We start from the raw sequence: 7838 nt of genomic DNA, 5'->3' as shown, positions 1-7838 counted from the left end.
TGCAAAAGATTGAGTAATATATCAGCCAAGAAGTTACAGCAATTTATTCTAAAGATTATATGCTATGATCAGGTTAGATTCATTCTAGGAGTTCTGGGTTGTTTCAATATCAGGAGAACTACAGACATAATAGGTCACATTAGTGGTGAAACAATAAAAATTATGTGATTATGTCAATCTATGCAAAAAAAGCTTTTGACAAAATAAATACAATTTTATGTTAAAATAATACTTAAAAGCACAGTAATAGACTCTTCCTTAATATGAAAAAGCAAGAGTTATCATTATCTCTAATTCAGAAATGCTAGACATCTTTCCAATAAGAATAAGAATGAAACAAAGATGTCATTTGTTACTATCATTATTTGATATAGTTCTGGAAATTCTAATTATTACAATAAAAAAAGCAATTGAGGAAACAATTATAGACAAAGAAAAAACAAAATATCACTTTTTGCAGATGATATGATAGTATACTTTAAGAACCCCAAAGATTTAACTCAAAAATAAATTGAAACAGTTAATGACTTCAGTAAAATTTATTGTTGTTCAGTCATTTCAGTTGTGTCTGACTCTTTGTGACCCCATTTGGGATTTTCTTAGCAAAGATACTGGAGTGGTTCACCATTTTCTTTTCTAGTTTATTTTATGGATGAAAACCCTGACTTGACCAGGGTCACACAGCTAGTAAGTGTCTGAGGCCATATTTGAACTCAGGAAGATGAGTTTTCCTGACTCCAGGTCTGACACTCTATCCAGTGCACTACCTAGATGCCCCTAAATAAATAAAACAGCAGGATATAAAATAAACTCGAAAACATAATTAGCTTTTCTGTATATCACCAGCAAAATCCATCAAGAAGAGATAGAAAAATTTAATTTAAGATAACTACCAAATGTATAAACTGTCTGGAATTTCATCTACCAGGAATTCATCACACTCAAGAATTACAGGAAGACAGGTAAAAAACAAATGAATGAATGAATAAACCATTCTTTTATAGAAATAAAGGAAGACAAGTAATTGGAGAGATATTAAGTAGCTCAGTTAGGTAGGTAAAACAGGGAAGGGAGAACTGAGTTTGAAATCAGGAAGAGCTGAATTCAAATATGACCTCAGATACTTACTAGCTGTGTGATCTGGGCAAGTCACTTAACCTCTCTCTGCCTTAATCTACTGGAGAAGGAAATGGCAAACCTAGTATCTAATCTAGTATCTTTGCCAAGAAAACCCTATAGGAAAAGTAGGAGAAGAATGAACAAGTAATTCACGGTTAGTCTATGCTAATATAATAAAAATGACAATATTAATAAAACAACTTTACAGGTTTAGAGCCATGCTATTTGAACTACTAAATGATTGTAGAATCAGAGAAAATAAAAGCAAAATTTATCTGGAGGAACAAAAGATCAAGAATATCAATATCAAATAAAAAATAAATATGAAGGGGATTTAGCAGTACAGATCACAAACTATACTACAAAGTAGTAATCATTAAAACTATTTGGCACTGATTAAAAGAAAATGAATCAACAAAGCAAATTAGTTACACAAGATTCAAAAGCAACTGAACATAATAGCAAATTTAGATAACCCTAAGGATGCCAATTATGGGAGTGAGGATTTCTAATTCAACAAAAACTATTGGGAAAATTGGAAAGCAGTCTGGCAAAAATTAGGTTTAGACCATCATCTTATATGTTTATACCATAATGATCTTCAATATGACCTGAATGTAGGTGTAGTGCCAATGCAAAATATCACATGACATTTGATTGCAAAATATACCAGATTCTCCAGGTAGAGGACAGAACTGAAACTTTTTTTTTTTTTTGCTTTTTGGAGGAAGGAAGGCAGGGCAATTGGGGTTAAGTGATTTGCCCAAGATCACAGGGCTAGTAAGTGTTAAGTGTCTGAGGTCAAATTTGAATTCAGGTCCTCCTGACTTCAGGGCTGGTGCTCTATTCACTGCACCACCTAGCTGCCCTGAAACATTTATTTAGGCATCAGAAAACCAAATCCCAAAATCGGTAAGCCAATTGCATCATAGTACCAAAGATATTAAGAAGCTATAATAATTCTGAGAGCCACAGCATCCTTCAGCCTTACCACAAACCAGGAAGGTCTGGAACTCTGTTTTATCGTTGAATGACCATCTCTTTGCCTAGAAGAATATGCTCAGTCTCGCTGGGAATGTGATCCTTGGTTGTAATCTGAGCTCTTTTGCCTTCCAGAAAATTGTATTCCACTGCCTCCAATCTTTCAGTGTAGAGGCTGCCAAATCCTGTGCGATCCTCACTGTGGACCCTCAATATTTGAATTGTTTCTTTCTGGCCACTTGAAGTATTTTCTCTTTTATCTGGTAGTTATGGAGTTTGGCCACAACATTTCGAGGACTTTTCAGTTTGGGATCTCTTTCATCAGGTGTCAGGTGGATTCCCTTAATTTCTATTTTACCCTCAGGTTCTAGTATCTCAGGGCAGTTTTCCTTAACAAGCTCTTGGAGAATGTTGTCCAGGCTCATTTTTTCATCATGATTTTCTGGTAGGCCTATTATTCACAGATTATCTCTCCTGGATCTGTTTTCCAGGTCAGTTATTTTTTCTTTGAAGTAAAGAATGAATTGATCAAAATCAGTTTATTTAATTATTATGCTAATGTAAAAGAAAGCAATTTTGAAAGTCTAAAAACTCTAATAAAACAACCAATCGTTACTCCAGAACACTGATTGTAAGTGATGCTCCTTACGTCTTGACAGAGAGATGATGGACTAGAGGCACAGAATGAGACATAGTTTTCCCAAAATGCACAAAATTTGTGGATTTTTTTTTTGCTTGACTATATTTTCTTGGGTACACAGAAGAGCTTTTATTGGAGGTGGGGAGTATTTCAGGGAGAGAGAGATTTGGTGAGTCATGAAAGTTATGCAAAAAATGACAAAAATAAAGAAAAGAACATCAATGAAATTTTTAAAAAACACAAGTACAGAAAGAAATTCAGAAGGGGACATAAATTAAGCAGGCCTATTTTGTTACTATCATGCTAAATTTAACATACATGTTAAATTGTGTGTATGAGAAGTTCAGTTTCAAATCCAAGCCCCCATTTCTGTTTTTCTTTCAAATGTTATGTTTGTTGATGTTTTTATAATAAAAATTTACATATTTTCAAAAAAGAAAATAGGACTTGAAATATTCGAGAGTAGAAAGAAGGAAGGAAGGCATTATTGACCAGGGGATTAAAATGAGCAAAGGCATAGGTGTGGAAAGGAGTTGACATATTTCTGGGGACAGTGAAGAGAGTATCTTTGCAGGGGAGAGAAGAATGGGAGACAAAGTGAGAAAGGTGTTTTGAGTATCAGATTGGGAGAGTGCTCATCCTTCATTGGCTGAAGGTCCTTAATGGTTTATTACTCTTTTTGTACTTCCTTCCAGATCTTGCTATGAAATTGTTTACAATCTTAATAACTTAATGCTCTAAAATCAGATGTTTCCTCAGCAGCTTCTTTATCATACCTAGAAAGAGGCCTTTCTAATTATATTGTTTACAGTCCTAATAATTCAGTGCACCAAAGTCTTAGCAGCCTCTTTATCATACCTAACAAGAGGCCTTTCTGATCATCCCTGTTGGAAAGTGACTGTGAAATAGGGACTTCCTTGAGGAATAGACTGTGGGCAAATTCTCGCAATGACTCAATCTTAATCAGTTTGATTTTGATTCCTGAGTATTACTTAACCAGACTTTGGATGACTTAGAAATTATTTCTCCTAAAAGACTACATGTCATGAGAAGGTTCAGTAGACTTTCTATTATTTATTCCAGGTAGACAGTATACCTTCTAGTAATTCATGCTAGTTTAATATATGGCTATCTAAGTACCTCTCCTCAGGAGATTCTCCTTTCTCTGCTGAGTTCCAGATGACTTCTTTCCAGATACCACCTGTAGGTTCAAATCACATTCTTTGGAGAACAAGTAACTCCTTCCTCCTCAGGTGGTCTAGGTTTGCTTTCCATGTAAAGGCCTCATCCTTATTAAAAGAACTCCAAAGGTTGCTTCATCTTTTTTCTTACCTTCTTTTTCTGTCTTTCGTCCTTCAGTTTCCTGACATAGACTCTGAAGAGGCCAAGGGGACTCCTGATCTTTTCCTATCTTGTTTTTTCATGGAAACAATTCTGTTCCTTCAAGGGAACTTTATGTGCCCTGTTCTATACTCTGGATAATGGAAAGGCTTTGCTCCAACCCACTCATTAACTACAATAAGAAGAAAAAAACCCAAACTTCCATTTCATGCACACATTACTATCATGTGTTGCTGGTAGAAAGACAAACTTAACACATTCTTCACAGATCACTGGAAAGGGAGATCCCTTTCCCTTAGTTCTTGTGGTTAATGTGCCTTTGTTGAATCAATGTTGACTGATAGTGATTGTGGTTTCCCTTGCTCCAGTTCACCAATGGATCCGTGATCTGGTTAACATATTGTAAAATGCTTTGTAAACTTTAAAGCACTATACAACACTTCCTCCTATGATGAAGATTTAAAACTATCCCTAATACATTCTAAAGTGTTGTTGGGACCTGAAAACAAGGCCGCTGGCTCAAAATCCACCTTCTGCTTTTTATGGCAAGATAAAGTGAAGGGAGAGAATGTCGATGTTTCTGTTCCTTGGGCTCCCCTCTTCCTGCCTATGATTCCTCAGGGATTCCCAACTTCATTACTCTTGATACCCTGAAGTTCTTCCAATTTTTCCACCATTTCCTACAGTAGGAAGACCCTGCCACTTTATCTTTATATAATAGTTACTTGATATTGGCAGCAACAGTGTCCTCTCCTCAGATTACTGTAAAATATTGCCTTGCCCTCGATCCATTTTTGCTGGAAGTAAGGTACTTAATTCTTTCTTTCTTGTAAAATCTCTTGCAGCTAATTTATATGACTAGCTATCAAGATAAATCTCCTGTTTGTTACACCTGTTGTTCGCACGAGCGCATGTGTGTGTGTATGTGATGTGTGTGTGTATGTGATGTGTGTGAAGTATCAGAAGCCTTTTCCATAAATGGCCCTCTAACCTTTTTCTGAGTCTTTCCTATCATTTCTTGCTATTTGATGCTTGCTTACCCAGCAAAGCCCTAATGTAAATGAAAAGCTGTCTTTGACTGCTTTCCATTGGGATCTTAGGTAAAAACCAATTTCTAGTCACTTCTTTTTTTTGAGGGGGGGAGGCAGGGCAATTGGGGTCAAGAGACTTGCTCAAGGTCACAAGCTAGTAAGTGTTAAGTGTCTGAGACTGGATTTGAACTCAGGTGCTCCTGACTCCAAGGGTCCTTATTACTCTATTCACTGCACCACCTAGCCACCCCATTTCTAGTCATTTCTTATCTTTTTCTTTCTTTCCACAGAGCAGACCTAGACAGACACTTTTTATTCCCATCCTGCATCTTTACTTCCTTGGAATCCTGTGATGTAAATATTCGTTGAATTGAATTGAATCAAACTAGAATCATCTGTTCTATGATCCAACCCAAGGATTTCACATGCAGGAAAATAACCTGAGGTATCTAGACCCACATAAGCCCAGAAGGTCCAACTAGGGGCATTTGGTAGAGGTTACAGTTACAGGGAAGTATACATTCAGTTCAATTCAACAAGTATTTATTAATACAACCATTGGCTATGTGCCAGACACTGCTAGATACTAAATAAAGAATAAGGAAGAATTTCTTAACAACTTAAATTGCTCCACAATAGTATGAACTGATGAGCTCCATGTATAGAGATCTTCAAGGAAAGATGAGTGACTCCTTTTGGGAGATGTAAAGGTTGGACTAGGTGAGCCCTGACCTTCCAACTCTATGATGCAATGGTTCTAAATAGAATTACCCTCTCCCAGCACACACACACACACACACACACACACACACACACGTACATTTATAATATCCCTGACCCCACTCATCCTGCCAGACCTCCTTCCATGTTCTTAAGTTTTTTTTTTTTTAACCTTGCTTCTCAATACCTCTACTACTTTGTTAGAGAGGAGGGGAGAAGGAAGAAAAAGTACTAATGAAAGGGAGGGAAAGAACCCTAAAATATTAGAGTTGGATGGGATCTTAACTCTCATGCAATCCAAATGATTCCTAACCCAGATGTCATCTCTATTAAATCATCCCTAACACTCCCTCCCTTCCCACCCACCCACAAAAAAAAAAAACAACAACAACCTGGAAATGATCCCTCCAATTTTCAGCCTTTACTTACACATCTTTTGTAATTTTTATCACATTCTGCCTAGCATCAGCATTATTTCTTCATGTCATATTTCCTTCTATTAGATACATTTAATTAAATCAATCATTTTTCAGTTGTATCTGACTCTTTGTCACCCTAATTAGGATTTTCTTGGCAAAGATACTGGAGTGGTTTGCCATTTCCTTCTCCAGCTCATTTTACAGATGAGGAAGATGAGCAAATAGGGTTAAGTGACTTGCCCAAGGTCATATAGCTAGTAAGTGTCAATCCCATCGATTTAATTGGAAAATGTCGAATTGAAGGGTGCCTTAGAACCATTTAATATAGACTGATAAAGCTAGAAGAGGCCTTGTGGTTTTTCTAGTTCAACCCCCACATTTCACAGATGAAGTAACTGAGGTTCAGAAAGGAGTTGTGATTTATTCATATTTATTCATAGTGAGGTTGTAGCATAGCCGAGACTCCCCAGTTTTTCAGCTCACAAGCCAGAACCTTTTGCTACTAGAACAGAGTGCCTCAAAATGTAAGTCTCTGAAGATAGGGACTATATTTTATTTCTGTATCTCCCTCAGAGATATACATAGTAGATAATATATGTATATACATAGTAGGTAATATATGCATACAAATGATATGTAATACATGCATAGTAGAGAATATATGCATATACATAGTATGTAATATGTACATATATACAGTAGGTGAATTTGATTGGGTTGAATTAAGACTTTAGTAGCGGGGGGTTCCTCAGAAGTGATGAAGTGGAATTAATTTCCAGAGGTCTTCCTTCTGACTTCTGCATAGTTTCATATCTCCTTTCTTCTTCCCTCTGTGGTCCTGTAATGCAATAACCTAGATAAAGGGCCCAACTAGCCACAGTATTTCTGACTCAATAAATAGGTCAAATCTATCATGTAGATATTAGGAAGTGGTCTGATCACCACTGGATGACAATCTGTGAACCCAGGACCCCACTCCTTTTCATTGCTTCCTTTTCTCTAGTACAACTGGGTCCTGATTAGTATGAATCATAAATCTAATAAATCCTGAAACCCATTAAGTGGTCATGGCATTATTTGAATTCACATTGCATATTTCCATTGGACTGGAACCAATTATCATACTTTACACAATTATAACTTAAAATAGTGCAGATCTGAATACATGAGTCCACTTTAAGGTATTCAGGTATTCATTATTCCTACTAATCAGGTCTTGGCTGTATTTACCTTGCATTCAGTCCTTGCTATTTCTTGCTATGAAGCTATGCAGCCTTAGATAAGCCACCTCTCTTCTTGAAGCTTTAGTTTTCTTATTGGTCAAAGGAATTAATCTTATCTCTAAGGTTCTTTCTAGTTCTGATTAGAACTAGACTGACTGACTGTAATGTGGGCTGTAGAGAGCACATCCTTCTGGTTCCCTCTTTCTGGTTGACTATAAGGAACTTTTGGGGCTAGCTTCCTATATATGACTAATCGTTAAGGAATTTGCCCTGTGAGAGATGAAGAATCCCCTAATTAGTTGCTAAGCCAGAGGAAATGATTACCCAGTGGATGGACAGAATTAAGCTACTTTTTCCTCTACCT

This window comes from Petaurus breviceps, unplaced genomic scaffold, assembly GCF_028583685.1.
Source record: "Petaurus breviceps papuanus isolate PSGF00001 unplaced genomic scaffold, PetGlider_PUasm1.0 67, whole genome shotgun sequence".
Lineage (NCBI taxonomy): Eukaryota > Metazoa > Chordata > Mammalia > Diprotodontia > Petauridae > Petaurus > Petaurus breviceps.
The sequence above is the reverse complement of the archived record's forward strand: the minus strand, read 5'-3'. Positions refer to the sequence as shown.